The 16,299-nt window shown below is 47.3% G+C and overlaps 1 pseudogene; it reads right to left on the reverse strand.

The window, feature by feature from the left end:
- Window positions 1-13,034: 13,034 nt before the first annotated feature.
- On the reverse strand, window positions 13,035-14,272 carry LOC142427987 (zinc finger CCCH domain-containing protein 15 pseudogene; annotated as a pseudogene).
- Between the last annotated feature and the right edge of the window lie 2,027 nt (window positions 14,273-16,299).

The raw sequence follows: 16,299 nt of genomic DNA on the forward strand, positions 1-16,299 counted from the left end.
GTCTTCCATATCTGCCTCTGCATTTCGTAACATTTTGACTGAAGTATGAGGGGTACCCTTTCAAAAATAACCCCAAAGCCAATGTGATGTGAGGGGGATAGTGCATTTGGAGTTCTTTCCACCAGGTCAGGCTGTTAATCAAGCTTGCTATTTAGAGGTTCTCAAAATAGTGTGTGACAAAAAAGACCTGCTTTGTGGTAGATGGGGGACTGGTTTTGCCACCACGACAATGCACCTGCTCATGCGGCCACCTCAGTGCACCAGTTTTTGGCAAAAGCAGCACGCCTCTCTTGCCCGGTGCACCTGAGCTCACTCCATGCAACTTGTTTTTGCTTCCACAAATTCAGAGGGACATGAAAGGATAGCAATTTGGTAATGTAGACGAGATGAAGAGAAAAACGAGGGAGGTGCTGTCAGCCATCCAAACAGATGAGTTTGAAAAATGTTTCCAAGAATGGAATTGGAGATTTGACAAATGTATTAAGTGTCACGGAGAGTACGTTGAAGGTGACAAGGTTGTTTCTTAAAAAAATTAAATACACAGCTTTGAAAAAAAATTCCATTTTTGGGGGGCACCCTTTGTGTATATGAAGAGAATCAGCCTCAGGTAGACACGTGACTCAAAAGGAGTGGGTGAGCAGCCTTTGCAGATCATTGTGGGCAGTCATTTTTGCTGAACCTCACCAGGTTTTGACAGGTTAAGGGTGAGGAGGAATCTAAAAACACATCAACGAGACTTGCAAACTCCCATAAAGATTTACAGCCCCTGCCCCCTAGGGAGCAGCTTGACTCTGCCCTGTGGAGTCGGAATGGACTTGGTGGCAGTGTGTTTATGGTGTCTAACACCACCTGGAAGGAGCTCTGATGGTGTAAGTGGGTTATGTATTGGGCTCCTAACCCCAAGGATTAGGAGCTCTAAATTTGTATGGGAGGAGAAAGGTTCTTCCGTGGGATGTTTGGTGTGCTTGAACCTCAGACCCTGAGGTTAGCTGCTGGTGGGGTGAATGAATTCATATACTAAATGCTAGATGAATAAATCCTAGATGGATTTCTCCTTGTATCACCAGATTCCCTCCATTGCTTCTAAACCCCATGTTCCTTTCCACTCCCAATGCATTCTCCGCTGCTCGGCTCCCAGCGCAAGCTTTCTACACTGATCATTTCCTGTGTTACACTCGGGCCGAAGAGACTTGGCATCCCTTCATGGCTCTCAAGTGCCTTCAGGAGACAAAGAGTATTGTGTCATTCCCTCACTCGCTCAGCAGAGTTCTGCTGTTGAGATGGACCCTGGGCTTTGAGTAGACCCTCCCAACCTGGGCTGTGGGTGGGCTTCAAGGTGTCCATAGATCCTGAAGCTGTGTGAAGAGGCTTCCAAAAGTTCACGGTAAAGGTTCTATTATTTTTTAATTCTGCTTTCCTCTTGAAGGCCTCTTGCGTTAGGCTGGGTTGACTAGAGAAACAAATCCAGTGAGATTCATATATGTGTAAGAAACAGCTTTAATCAAGAAGTTATTATGCACCAATAAAGCATCCCGCCCCAGACCAACTCAAGTCCATACGTCCGATACTAGTCCCTAAGTCATTCTTCTGACTCACAAAGCCACATGCAATGATGCAGGAACATCACTGACTGATGGGTGCAAATCTTGTGGATCCAATGGTGGTGGACGAATCTCTGGGGCTCACACAGGTCTCAGTATGGCTTGTCAGCAGGAAGGTGAAGGAAAGAGAGAGAGAGAGGGACCCAGGACCCTCCTTATGAGAAAGTCACACCCACCAGGAGGCATCATCAGGCTTTGACCTGATTGACAGGCTAGACTCCACCCCTTCACTTTATTTTTCAAGTTGATGTGAAATTATGTAACCACCACACCCTTTGTATGTAAAATTGATCACAGATATGCTCATGTGCATTTTTACTTGAGAAATGTCCATAATTCTCTTTAATTCTCTTTATGGTGCCCTCAGGTAAGGCCCAATGCTGTGGAGCGGCGGTTCCTTCAGTGTGGTGTAAAGGGGCGTCTCCTGTGTTGCAGGAAGGATATATGAGAACCGCTCATTCTTCCACAATGTCTCTTGTGTATATTTTCCATATACTTAGTGCTTGTTTATCATCAAGGCGTGTTACTAACCAACCAGTTCATGTATATTGGAGGATGCACACTCAAATACTTTTTATTATTGAGATGCTGGATCCAAAGAGTTTCAGGTCATTGATCTCAAATGGAAAAGAGTACAACCATAAACGTGTTATTCTAAGGATACCTGCAGAGTTCCAGGAAAGACAAGGCAGAACAAACACTTTTAGGGGAATCAGGAAAAGTGGGAGGTGGGTCAATATGCAAATTCTAGAAATCCCTGCTGCCACCGAGGGCTATGGGTTGGACTGCCAACCACAAGGTCAGCAGTTTGAAACCGCCAGGTTCTCAGGTTACATTGATCCCACATCAGAACACGGTTTCCACAAATCTCATGGGTTAGAAGAAAACTTAAAAATCATGGGAGGAAAAATGAGGAGTTGATACTAAGGGTTCAATCAAATGTAAATGTCTAGAAAACAATGATGGTAACATATGTATACATATGTTTGATACAATAGAAGTATGGATTGTTATAAGAGCTGTAAGAGCCCCAAATAAAATGACCTCTTAATAAAAAAAAGAAAGAAACTGAAAAAAAAAGTCATTCATAAACTCATAACTCAAAATAAAAAAAAATCATGGAACAGGGACAGGGGGAAATCAAGTAATTCAATAGTTCACCTCAGACTTTCATTCATTCACTTGTTTGTGTATTCAACCAATGTTTACTGAGCACCTATTTTGTGACAATGTCCTGACCACCTGTAAGTTCACACAAAAGTGTTAAGATGAGTGTGCCCTGGTGGTGTATCAGTCAACACGGGCTAGATTCTACTGCTATTACACGCAATACCAACATCTCGGGGGCTTACTAGTACAGACTGATTTCTCACCCAAAGTGCATGGCCACTGAGGTGTGCTGTCATAGAACATCGTTGGTCCCTGAGACAGAGGCACTGAGGACGTGCAGAATTGTGCACTGGCCCTCCAAGCCTCCCCTGGAAGTGACTCACCTTTAGTCCCCCTCCCCAATAGTTGTATAGGCATAGAATTCGCATATCATACAATTCAACAATCCGACCCCATCAAGAGGACTTGTATAATCAGTTTTAGAATATCCCCTTCATTCTTGTCCTCGGGGTACCGGACGCCGAGTGGTGAAGCGGCTACTCACTGGGCTGCCACCTGCATGGTCCCCAGCCCGCCACCACCAGGTGCTTCTCAGGAGAAAGGTGCGGGTCTCTACTTCCGTACCAGTTACAGACTTGGACACCCACAGGGAGGTCACTACAAATCAGCATCCACTTGATGGCAGTGAGGTGTTTGTTTGTTTGGCACTCATTTTTATTAGTTCCCTGTCCCCGCTCCCCCCACCAGACCTCCCCCTGCCAGACCTCCCCCTGCCACACCCCCAAGCAACCATTAATGAATGCAGTTACTATCTGTATAGATCTACCTAGCCGGGATTTCGTAAACACAAAAACATAAAAACAACCGACCTATCTAGCTACAGCAACCAAGTGAGACAGAGAAAGACCTCGATAGAAAAGAAAGCAGAGAACGCTAGAACACATTTAAATGGATCCCAAGGGAGACCAAATGATAGGGGGGTAAATGTCAACCTCACCACCTCTGCAACGACGCATTTTCCGGTGCCTTCCACATGATGGCGAGGCTGGTCACATCCCATGCTCAGAAGGGGATTCACCAGCGGCTTAAAACAAGGGTATGTCCCTTCACTTTTTTTTTCAATAGAAACGGCTTTAAAAAGGGAGATCAAATAATGTTACATTTTAACCTAACTACCTCTGCCGCAGTCCCCTTTACAATGCTCTCTGTCTGCTAACAGGACCATTCATATTGCCCAGCTCTGCTCAGAGGCGGTTTCCGAAGGCTTACTCTGTGGGTGGGCCCTGTACACGTTGGTCGTCTGGGGCATTCTGAAAAGCAGGTGTTGACAATTGAAGCTCTGATATGCTTCCCATCTTTAGATTTGGATCGTCGGATTGACAATTCATGGACCACACAGGCTGCTGTGCTTCTTCCCTGTGGACTTGGGTGCTTGAACACCAGAGGCTACATATCCTAGCCCACAGTCCCAGGCATGTAGCCACCACTCGCTCCAGTGCCAGGAGGTACTCTCCTACCAGGGGCTGAACAGACAGCTTGACATCTTTGGTGATTGGCCTCAGACTGCCATAGGCGGTCTTTGTATTTTAACAGAGGCTAATGCCTGAGGCCCAATAAACAGGTCTCTAAAGATGGGCTTTCAGGCAGTCGTTGAAAGTTGTGCAAAGGGAACAGGCTTGAGTCTGTCTAGAGTCCCTCGGATCTGACCTGAGAACAAGCCTTGCTGCCCTGACCAAGCGCCAGCCCTGGCCCCCAAGGCAGGGGTGGGGACCGTCTTCTCTGTGGGCCGTATCCACCCACAGCAGCTCACATCACACTCCGCACCAATGAGACGCAGTTCCAGTCAACACATGCCAACCAAACTCAGTGCCTTGAGCCAGCGCTGACTCAGGGAGACACTATGCAACGGAGGAGAACTGCCCTCATAGGTTTCCAAGGCTAAATCTTTATGGGAGTAGAAAGCCTCCTCCTTACCCCGAAGGAACAGCTGGTGGTTTCGAACTGCTGACCTTGTGGTATGCCTCGCAATGTGTAACCAGTATGCTCCTAGCACTCCTCCAGCCATTGCACTAGGTGTGAGCTAATGAAATGTTTGATCTGGGCTGGGAATGATGTTATAAATATCCAAATGGCCCTGGGCAGAAAAAAAGGTTCCCAGCCTGCTCTGAGGCCAGAGGAATCCTGGTGGCATCGTGGTTATATGTCGGTCATGCAAGGTCAGCAGATCAAAACCACCAGCTGCTCCTTTGGAGAAAGAGGCGACTTTCTCCTCCCCTAAAGAGTTACACCCTAGGACATGCACAGGGGCAGCTCCGCTCTGCAGGATCGCCACGAGTCGGCAGGGACCCCACAGCACGAAGGAAGGGAGGCCCAAGGCAAGGTTTCCTCATCCCCCTCCCTGCTGGAGAGAAGGCAAGGGGCTGGGTGGGCACCCCCAGAGGGGCACCGTGTGAATGGGGACGACAGCTTTAGACACTCCAGTCTTTCCTTAGGTGCAAGTTCTGAAAATAGTCAGAGTCAATGGCCCTGTCCATAGCAAAGGCCAAGTCTGACCATCTACCATGTCTGCGAGCCTGCGGCTATGACCTCTGGGAACCAGGGTTCGGGCCCCCCTCTCCCAGGGAACTAGTCTTCTCAGGGCAGCACCACATCTGACTCTATCACTTACAACTCGGCTTGGACTCTGCTCCTGTCACCATCCAGATGGGGCCTTTGGGGCCCTTACTGTTTCGGAGCCTGGTTTCTGCAGCAGTGAACTGCGGATGGCAACATCCCCTCTGGTGGGATGTTCTGAGGGTTAAAAGACCCCGATAACCTGCCCAATCCCTAGCTCTGTGACCTCGAGCAAGTGACTGAGCCTCTCTGTTCACCTGTACTTATCCCATGATCGGTGAGCTAATACTTAGAAAGGGTGTAGCCTGGCACCCACCCGGCATTACCTACGTGTTGGCTCTCACTCACAGCAAGGTATGCAGACAGGCAGAGTGTGGTCATCCGGCACCTCTGCTCACGGTGACCCCCGCGGGTCAGAGTACCACTGGCTCCATCGGGTGGTCAGGAGCTGGTTTGGGGGAATAGATTGCCAGGTCTTACTTCCCAGGTGCCCCTGAATGGACTTGAAGCGCTAATCATTTGGGTTTGCAGGTGCACCTGGTAACTATTTGCATCACCAGGGCCCCAGTCAGTGGGAGTTCTAGTCTCTCCTCTTTTGTGCCCACAGGTGGCGGCCACAGATGTCTGGGCATCCCTCCCACCTACTTCCCACCCTGCACCCACCAAACCTGACTCATAGTGATCCCATGGGGCAGAGGAGAACTGCTCCTGTGGATTCCTGAGGCTGTCCATCATGAAGGGGGTAGAAAGCCTCACGTTTCTCTCAAGGAGCAGCTGGCGGGTTCAAACGGTTGACCTTGCAGTTAGCAGACCAACAAGGAGCTCACTGCTCTGCCAGGGCTCTCGATTGCTCTGAGCAGGCCCCAGACGTTCAGGCAGTCCAGTTATGGGGCCTGGAATGATTTTAATGACTTGAAGTGGCTTTGTTTCACCTGCAGGTGCCAGAAAAATAACGTAACAGAGACACCTAGTGGGACCTGGTGGCAAGTGCTTGTGCAAAGCGGAGTCCCTGAGGCTGAAGGGACAGAGAGACCTTGGGGAGCTTTACAGCTGTGGCCCCTGTGCCCACACTGAGCGGCGGGACCCCGAGACCCTGCTCAAGCCTCCTGCAGCTGTACCTTGTCACAAAAGCCTCAGTCCAGCTTGAACCCCTCCTGCGCAGGGCGCCCTTAGCTGTACTCAGGTCTCAGTGGGAGAACAAAACAAGAAGGTTGCCTTTGAGCAAGGAGCCCTGGTGGTGCTGTGGGTCCATCACTGGACTGCTAACTGCAAGGTTCGTGGTTCAAACACGCTTGGGTTGTTAGAACAAAAAACAATGCACTCAAAATGGGTCAACCCATCATGAGGATGTGCGGCTCATATAACCTGCTAAGACTTGATTCAGGGGTTTGATGATTTAGACAAAGATACAGGATCTTCATATTTCAGACACTCCAAAAGATTTAAAAAATGGTACAGTTGTCCTTCTTAAGAAATAAAATAGCAACTATTGTTGAAGCTTCTTGGCTATGCGGGTTAAATTTTTTTGTTTTGTGAGTAACATTTTTTTTAAAGATCATTTTATTGGGGGCTCTTGCAATAATCCGTACATCAATTGTATCAACCATATTTGTACATATGTTGCCATCATTGTTTTGTAAACATTTACATTCTATTCGAGCCCTTGGTATCAGCTCCATTTTTTACCCACTCTTGTGACCGCTTGATAAGTTATAAATTATTATTATTTTTATATCTTACACTGACCACTGTCTCCCTTTCCCCTCGGTTTTTCCTTCCCTCCTCTCCCCACCTTCCCCCTACCATCCTGGTATTGCTACTCCCATTTCTGCTCCTGAGGGTTTATCTGACCTGGATTCTGTATGTCCTGAGCTCTTATCTGTACCTGTGCACATGCTCCGGCCCGGCCTGTGTGAGTTAATTTTATGTGTTGCCGTGGGAGGCGCTGGTGCGCAGGTGTTTCGTCAGATGCTGGTTCAGCATCGCTGCAGTGGTGATCTTTAGACACGATGGGCGCGGCGGCTACAGACCGGATGGCTTCACATCAAGGAGACTGCCTCCCAGAGGGTGAGTGGGCCTCGTCCGATCACCTGAAAGCCCACAGAACAAATGTTCCAAAGAGCAGATTTCCAAAGAAGAAGGGCTTCTGCGTCAGGGCTGGAGCCTGGAGGTCTCGCCTAGCGTGCCAGCCGGCCCACGTGCCCTACATGGTTGTTGGACTCCACGTTCTCTTGAGCCAACACCTGAGCACGAAAAGTACTTCCTAGATGTTGCAGACACCCAGCACACCCCGGAGCTTCAGAAAGCTTGCAGAAAAATGGCTTTCCCCTTTGGTTCCATTTTCCAACAGCCCTTGGCAGCCTCCTCGTGTCTTGCTGAGGCTAGGTGCCATCCCAGCCAGTCCCTCCCCATAGTAGCCCCTGTGACAGAGCAAAAATCGGCTGCTCCTGTGAGTTCCTGAGACAGCATCTGCTCACCGGAGTAGAAAGCCCTGTCTTTCTCCCTCACGGTGGCTGGTGGTTTCGAACTGCAGGCCTTTTGGATTGAAGCCCAATGCCTAACCAGTACGCCACCAGGGTTCCCTGCCACGATTACAGCCTCAAAAATACTATGGGGCAATGGATAGTGCCCAACAGGTAGTCTCTGTGAACAGCTCCTCTGCAGGACTCCGCTGGGACCCGTGTTCTTTCCCCATCCCATCCTCCCACACCCCTACCCGATCCCAGGAACTGCACTCCTAAACGTGGTATGGATACCTCTCGGGTGAGCATTTCCCTATGACTACATATGTATGTATTCTTAAACAACATATGGCAAAACCGCATATTTAAATCTTTGTGCGTAAACATATCACCAACTATGCATCCTTCTAGAACGCGTCCTTTCCCCCCTCAGTATAAACTTTTGGAGATGTTTTGGTTGATATGTGCAGGCCGAGTTGATGTCCATTCTCTGTGCTTCCCCTGTGGGACTGCTACTGTGTGACTGCTGCTCTGTGTGAGAAGAACTGGTGTCCCACAGAAAGAAACACTGCCCGGCCCTGCACGCCCCCCACCGCACTCTTTCCACCCTTGCTGTGTTTGAGCCCATGGTCGCAGCCACTGCGTCAACCCGTCTGGTCCAGGGCCTTCCTCTGCTTTACCAAGCACCGTGTCCTTCACCAGGGACCGGTCCCGCCGGGTAACATGTCCAAAGTGCATGCTTGCTTCCAGAGACAGGATGTGTCCATACCCTCCAAGACAGGGTTGTTTGTCCTTCTGACAGTTGCAGCTTTTCAAACTCCAGAGGAAAGAGCCACAAAAGCACCAGCTAGGGGGCCACCGCTGCGTGCGCGATGCAGAAGCACACCCAAGACCTGCCCTTGGGTGACGGCGGACACTGCTCAATGCCTGCTGGGGGCAAAGTTGGTGGCAAAAAATCAGGACACCCGAGTACAGTAACTCACCCAAGGAAAGAATCAGGGAAGAGAAACACAAGTCCAAGGTCACTACCTTTGTCGTTTGCGTGAGAACCTGAGTCGGAAGTTTTTTTAAATCCAGCTCCAGTTGCGAAGGACCCCGCCCCCCCCCTTCGCGGCCTATGACCCAGCAGACCCAAGGACACTCCCCGTCTCCGTGGAAAACAAGGATGCTCAGTGGAGTCTGGAAACCGCCAATCAAAGAACCCCAGGACAGACGTCTGGCGTTTTGGAGCACATGCCTCTGTCATGGCTCAGTGCTCTGCCACCAACCAGAAAGAGGACCGTATGAACCCTCCCAGCCACTTCCCGGGAGAAAGATGTGGCGGTCGGCTCCAGCAGAGGACAACCTGGAAAACCCAAGGGGGCCGCTCTACTCGGGGTCACGATGCGTTGAAACCAACCTGATGGCATATCAAACCACACCGGGCCCTTCTGCAGATAACGGGTCTCCTTTGAACAAGGGGCTTCCGGGTTGCTACAGGGCTTTGCTAGAGGCAGGCCACCTAGCCATGGGACAGCAGGTGACCACGAGACCTGCCTACCACTTGAGAGCCAACACCCTGAAGGCATGGGCTCTGTATGACAAGATGCGGCATGAACTCTACAAGAAAAAAAAAAAGAAGAAAATGGGGGCAGACTTTGTGCCCCCCCACCTGGGAGCTCTGACCTCTGTGGGCTTAGAGGCCTTGGTTCCTAAGTGGGGCCTCCTTCCATCAGCAAATAAACTCATCATGGGCCCATGGGGCTGAAGGGGAATGCCACCCAGCTATTGTGGGCTTCTGCCACTGAACAACTGCATCGACTCTTTTCTAGGACTATTCCCAATGTCAACCCGTAATACAGACACCCCTGAAAACAGCCTCTGAGATGAAGAATGGGTGGAGGTAGATCCCTGGGACAGTAGTAATCCCAGGACACAGGAGTGAAGGAGTTGGATAGGGTGGTAGTTATGTAATGCCATGTCAACTTGAGGACATGAAAGCGTAGGGGTGGAGTTTAGCCTGTCAATCAGGTCACAGCCCAATGGTGGCTCTTGTGGGGGTGACCTTTTCATAAGGAGGGCCCTGGGAACCTCCCTTTCTCTCTGCTGGGAGCCACTCAGAGATGTGCCAGTGTCCTGCCAGACCATTGGAGATGCGTCTACCACCATTGGATCCACAAGACTTTGCACCCACCAGCCTGTGATCTTCCTGTGTTTTGCATCTTTGCGTGTGACTACATGAGTCCGAAGAGGGATTTATGGACTTGATCTGAACTGAGCTTGCATGCTTTCTTGATATACAATTACTCCTTAATATGAAGCTCTTCTTACACATAGGAAGTTTTTATTCTTTTCTTTGGTTGTTGTCTTTGTTTATTCCTATTTGAAATGGCAAAAATGAATGTGATAAATGTGAATTTTGAGCTCAGTGGGTGAAATCGCTCCTTGAACTTCTCCTCTGAGACCATGCTGCCTTAGTCAAAATAGCTGAGAGAAGCCTGGCCCTGGATTGATGCAGCCAGAGGCCTAAGGCCATATTGCATATTAATGGAAAGTTTAGATAAGAAAGGATTGAATTTGACTGTTTTAAGAATTGAGTTTAGGATCTAGCTGTACTGTTTATACTGAAGGGGGAGGAAGGGAGTGGAGCACACTCTGGCCCACCAAGCCCTGAGGATAACAGCCCCTCTCAGAGCAGCCAATGCACAGAGAGGACCATATGGCCAGTCCCACTATAAGACACAACTTCATTCACTGACCCACACCCCTACATGGGACAACACTGGAGACACAGTGTGGGAATTGTGCCTGATCTGACCCCACCACACCGAGGCAAAACACTAAGGGTGTGCAACAGAATAGCAAAGGGGGCAGAGCAAGGAAGTCCTGGGGGAGTATCAAAAATAGACTTTGGGGGCCAGGGTGTGACACCCTATCAGACCCGATCAGAAAACACTCCTAAAGGTCAACAAACAGACCTTGAACGATTAACAGACTTTTCCTTTTTTGTTTTGTGTCATTGTTTTTTGTTGTTGCTGCTGTCGTGGTTTTGTTTTTCTGTGTCACTTTATTTTGCTTTGTCTTGTTTTTGTGCATATTATTATCTCTGCTGGTCTATCTACATAAGATAGACTGGATAAACAATCTGGAGGAGAAAACAATGGGACCGACGATTCCTGGGGACATGGGAGAGGAGGAGGTAGGGAAATGAAAGTGGTGTTAACCAACCCAAGGATAAGGGAACAAGTGATTAAAAATCAGTGGCAAGGAGGGTGTAAGAGGCCTGGTAGGGATTGACCAAGGGGAATGTAACCAAGAGAAATTACTGAAACCCAAATGAAGGCTGAACATGATAGTGGGAAAAGAGAAACGTGAAAGGAAATAGAGGAAAGAACTAGGAGGCAAAGGGCATTTATAGAGCCTAAATACAGGCATGTACATATGTAAATATATTTATATATGACGATGGGGAAATAGATCTATGTGCATATATTTATAGGTTTAGTATTAAGGTAGCAGATGGACATTGGGCCTCCACTCACCTTCCTGGTATGATCGCTGAATCGCTGAAGATATATGTGTACATAAGAAAGTGTGGTGAAGAAAGCTGATGGTGCCTGGCTATCAAAAGATATAGCATCTGGGGTCTTACAGGCTTGAAGGTAAACAAGCAGTCATCTAGCCCAGAAGCAACAAACCCACATAGGATAAGCTCACCAGCCTGTGTGATCACGAGGTGTTGGGTGTTGAAGGGATCAGGGATCAGACATCAAAGATCAAAATATCATCATTGTGCGTTCACCTTCCCCATACGAATGCTGAAGACAAATGGGTGCATAAGCAAGTGTGGTGAAGAAGGCTGATAGTGCCCGGCTATCAAGAGATATAGCATTCAGGGTCTTAAAGGCTTGAAGGTAAACAAGCAGCCATCTAGCCCAGAAGCAACAAAGCCCACATGGAAGAAGCACACCTGCCTGTGTGATTACGAGGTGTCGAAGGGATCAGGTATCAAGCACCAAAAACAAAAAAATCATATCATTGTTTATGAGGAGGAATATGAGGTGGGGACCCAAGGACCATCTGTAGGCAACTGGACATCCCTTTGCAGAGGGGTCGTGGGGAGGAGACAAGACAGGGTACAGTGTAGCATCGATGAAACACACAACTTTCCTCTAGTTCTTAAATGCTTCCTCCCCCCATACTATAATGATCCCAATTCTACCTTACAAACCTGGTGCACCTTACAAACCTGGACACTGGTGCAGTTAGGAACTGGAAATGTAGGGAATCCAGGACAGATGACTCCCTCAGGACCAGTGGTGAGAATGGTGATACTGGGAGGGAGGAGGGAAGGTGGGGTAGAAAGGGGGAGCCGATTACAAGGATCTACATATAACCTCTTCCCTGGAGGATGGACAACAGAAAAGTGGGTGAAGGGAGACATTGGGCTATGTACGATATAAAATAAGATTGTATTAATTATTAAGGGTTCTTGAGGGAAGGGGGAACGGGGGGAGGGAAAAAAATGAGGAGCTGATACCAAGGGCTCAGGTGGAGAGCAAATGTTTTGAGAATGATGATGGCAACAAATGTACAAATGTGCTTGACACAATGGTTGTATATATGGATTATGATAAGAGTTGTATGAGCCCCCAATAAAATGATTAAATAAAAACAAAAAGAATTGAGTTTAGGATCTAGCTCTACTGTTTATACTGATTTCTTCTGCCTATTGTTATTGATAATGTGTGATAGAAATAATTATTGGGAAGTATGAAAATAGAGAGTTCATAATCCCACTGCCTTCAGACATTAAATTGAATATTTTTATTTTGAAATTTATTTATTTTTTTACTAAAGGATCATTTTATTGGGTGGCTTTTAAGCTCTTATAACAATCCATACATCAACTGTATCAAACGGAATATTTTTAAATGAAAAATGTTTTATATTTAGATTTGTCTTGTTCCTGGTAATAAAACATACCCAATGAATAACAGTTACACTTTCTACTTGAATAGGCAGTTCTAACCATCAATCATTTTCTGAAGTGACCATTATATTTCAATTTATCACGAACTACTTAGGACTTACTATGAGATGCAGCCAAAGTCAGGAGAGAATATTCCTTTTATTTTTGGAGAGGGTTAGCCCTCCACAATCAGCGAGGTAAACAAACTATTCTGTTAAGAATTCTAGGTGGAACACTTAATGTAGACAAGTTCAAGCCATGCTGAGCTGACTTCATTGCTCATGAACTTGCTCGGTGTCATTCTTCTAAATCAAGCGTGCTCGGTTCTTCTAGTTCACCCACATCTCCCCCAGTGAAAAGATTTTCATCACCAGGAACGGCATCAATGGCTCCCTTTTCCTGTGCCTTTCCGCTATCCTCTTCCGGATCATCTGCCCTGCCTCTGGAAGCTTCACTTAATTTGTGTTCAGGCTTTTTTGAAGTATATGTGCTGAATCTTTCAGGACTGGCTTCTGCAATACCCGTCTCATCTACATCTCTTGGAATGTACAGGCTTAAATCTACGTCATTTACCTTCATAGTATCACCAGTCTCATCGCCGCCTGGTCCCTGGGGGGATCATCTGCTGTTCTTCATCATCGCCAACCAGTTCAGGACGAAATTCAAACACCTCACGACTGCCGATCACTCACACTTTCCCTGCTTTGAAGTCTGCTTTTCTTCCTTCCATCTCGTGCTCAAGTTTAGCAATCTTTTCTTGTCTTTTCCTTTTTTCCCATGCTAGAAGAGATCCTGGAGTGAATTTGGTCACATGTGCACCTGGGGAAGAATGCTCTTTCAGTGAGATCTTCGGAAGAAATTTCATATCCTTCTCTTTATCTTTTTTTCCAGCACAAAGCCCGGGGGAAGCGCATGATGCTAAATACACCTATCACCCCCCTCGAGGGAAGACCCCAAATTAGCCATACTTGCTGTTTTCAGTCGCTTCACGGAAATGCCTGCACACTGCTTGAGTTTTGTTTTTGTCTTTTCCACCTCAGCGTGCTCTTGGTCACCATTCCTTCCAGTTTTGTTCCGATCCCAATTGTCCACGGGATCTTTTTGAGTTCGTCATCTCTTGCATCAATGTAAACACTTGGCTGTTCACGTTCTCTGTCCAGAGTCAAGTCATGAGAGAACTTCCACTGAGCCCCTTTAGGGCACTGTCCTTGCCTGAAGACTGCACATGCCACGGTTTAGAATCTGCGCCTTTACTTGTTTTCTGAGCAGCGATGGCAGGTTTGCACAGTTCGATTAGCCCCTGCAATTCTTTCTTCTCCTCATCTTTCTTTGATGTCTTTCAGCATCATTTTCAAAATCCAGCTACCTCCGTGGGCTTTGTTGACCAAATTTAACCGGATGAGTAACAGCCTTGCTAAACTTCGGCTGCTTTCTGATTCTCTCGACCAAAGGTTTTGCCTTCAGTTTGTCTTCTCTTTCTTCTGTTGCTCTGCCTTTTCTCTGCCCGCAGCCTGAGCCTGTTTCTTGAGGGGCATTGTGGAGACAGGTGGCACCGACAGACTGCTGGACACCCTCAGGGGCTCTGGCCCAGAGGCAGGAAGACTAGAAAGACCAAAAGAGGACCTTTCAATGGGTAGAAGACAGGCCTGCAAAGAAGGCTCTGAAAAGATAAGCCCCCCTCAGTGCCTTGAGTGTTCAGTGCATTTGCATTGGAAAAGACTTGCTGAAAGAGTTGCTGGTAAACAGAAGAAAAAGGAACCATTTGGGTCTTTTTGAATTTTGCACTAGGGGGTTGCACCAGAAGCTGGAAAAATTTGGAGTCATGATAAAACTCCCCCTCTAGGATTGAAAGTTAAAGAGGGCCCATGGGCAGCCTGAAAAGCTCGCGAGGTGACCATCTGGATCCACTTGTTGAGTGGAAGTAGAGTCTGGCCTCTGACATGTGGACCTGGCTCACAGGGATTAGAGGAGAGGAGGAGAGCGGGTTGGCGGGTCTGGATTTTAAAGAGTGCGAACCTGAGCCTATGGCCTGACCTAGTCCAAGGGGGCTGGGGCTGTTGGGAATTTGTGATGGGCCCATGGTCAAGAGGTGAGGCAGCCATTGGGCACCCTGGTGAGGCTGTGAGCCAGCCCACATTGAGTTGACCAGAACCTGACCAGATGAAGATAAGATTTTTGAGCCTGTGAATTGGTGCATATTGCTACAGATTTTATGGATGGCCTGTCCTGATGTGACTTTGATTATGGATGTGGACTCATGAGATTCCAAGTGGAAAGAAGAATTCTTCACATCAAAGAACACGCTTGTCTCCCCAGAGCACTGGGTTGGGCAGTACAGAAATTAGATACCCAAATTGGGAGTTTTGGGGGCGGGGGGAGGCAGCACAAAAGCATAAAGTGAAAATCTTACAAACTTTCATGGGTGGGGGAATATGCTCATGGGGTTATAGGATTATAATGTAGATGTTTACTTGACTGTAATTGTTAGGCATAGAATATTTTTGTTTTGTTAACTTATAGACTATTATGTTTTAATGAGTCTGGCATATATTGAATTGTGTGCATTTTAGTTTAATTCTGTTAGGTACAAATATGATTTTATTATTGTCTTTGTTTAAAAATGATGTTTGCCTAAAGAGTTGTGTAAAAGTGTCAAGTTGACAAGGAGGGTCTGGTTGTTATATAGTACCATGTCAACTTGAAAATATGAAATTGTAGGGGTGGAGTTTAGCCTGTCAATCAGGTCACAGCCTCCTTGTGGCCGTGACCTTTGCATAAGGAGGGTCCTGAGAACCCCCCGCGCTCTCTCTCTGCTTCACCTTCCTGCTGGGGAGCCACTGGGAGGTATGCCAGAGAACTGCCAGACCCTTGGGGATGTGTCTACCACCATTGGATCCACAAGACTTTGCACCCACCAGCCTGTGATCTTCCTGCATTCTATATCATTGCATGTGTTGTGTGAGTCTAAAGAGGGACTTATGGACTAGTATTGGACTTATGGACTTGATCTGGACTAAGCTTGGATGTTGTCTTGATGTACAATTACTCCTGGATAGAAAGTTCTTTCTTACACATACATGAGTATCACTGGATTTGTTTCTCTAGTCAACCCGGCCTAACACAGATACTGAGACAAAATCAAAACCAAAAAACTCACTACCATTAAGTTGATGCCAATTCCCAGTGACCGTCTCTATATGTCAGAGTAGAACTGCTACTGTGGGTTCTCAAGACTGTGACTCTTTTTTGGTAATTTATGTAATCATTTTATTGGGCTCATACAACTCTTATCACAACCCATACATACATCCATTGTGTCAAGCACATTTGTACATTTGTTGCCATCATCATTCTCAAAACATTTCTTTCACATGTACATATGAAAATATATGTATATATGAGGATGGGGAAATATATCTATGTGCCTATATTTATAGGTTTAGTATTAAGGTAGCAGAAGGACATTGGGCCTCCACTCAAGTACTCCCTCAATGCAAGAATACTTTCTTCTATTAAATTGGAATTCTATGATGCTCACCTTCCCAACACAACCGCTGAAGAC

This window comes from Tenrec ecaudatus, chromosome 15, assembly GCF_050624435.1.
Source record: "Tenrec ecaudatus isolate mTenEca1 chromosome 15, mTenEca1.hap1, whole genome shotgun sequence".
In the NCBI taxonomy this organism is placed as follows: Eukaryota; Metazoa; Chordata; class Mammalia; order Afrosoricida; family Tenrecidae; genus Tenrec; species Tenrec ecaudatus.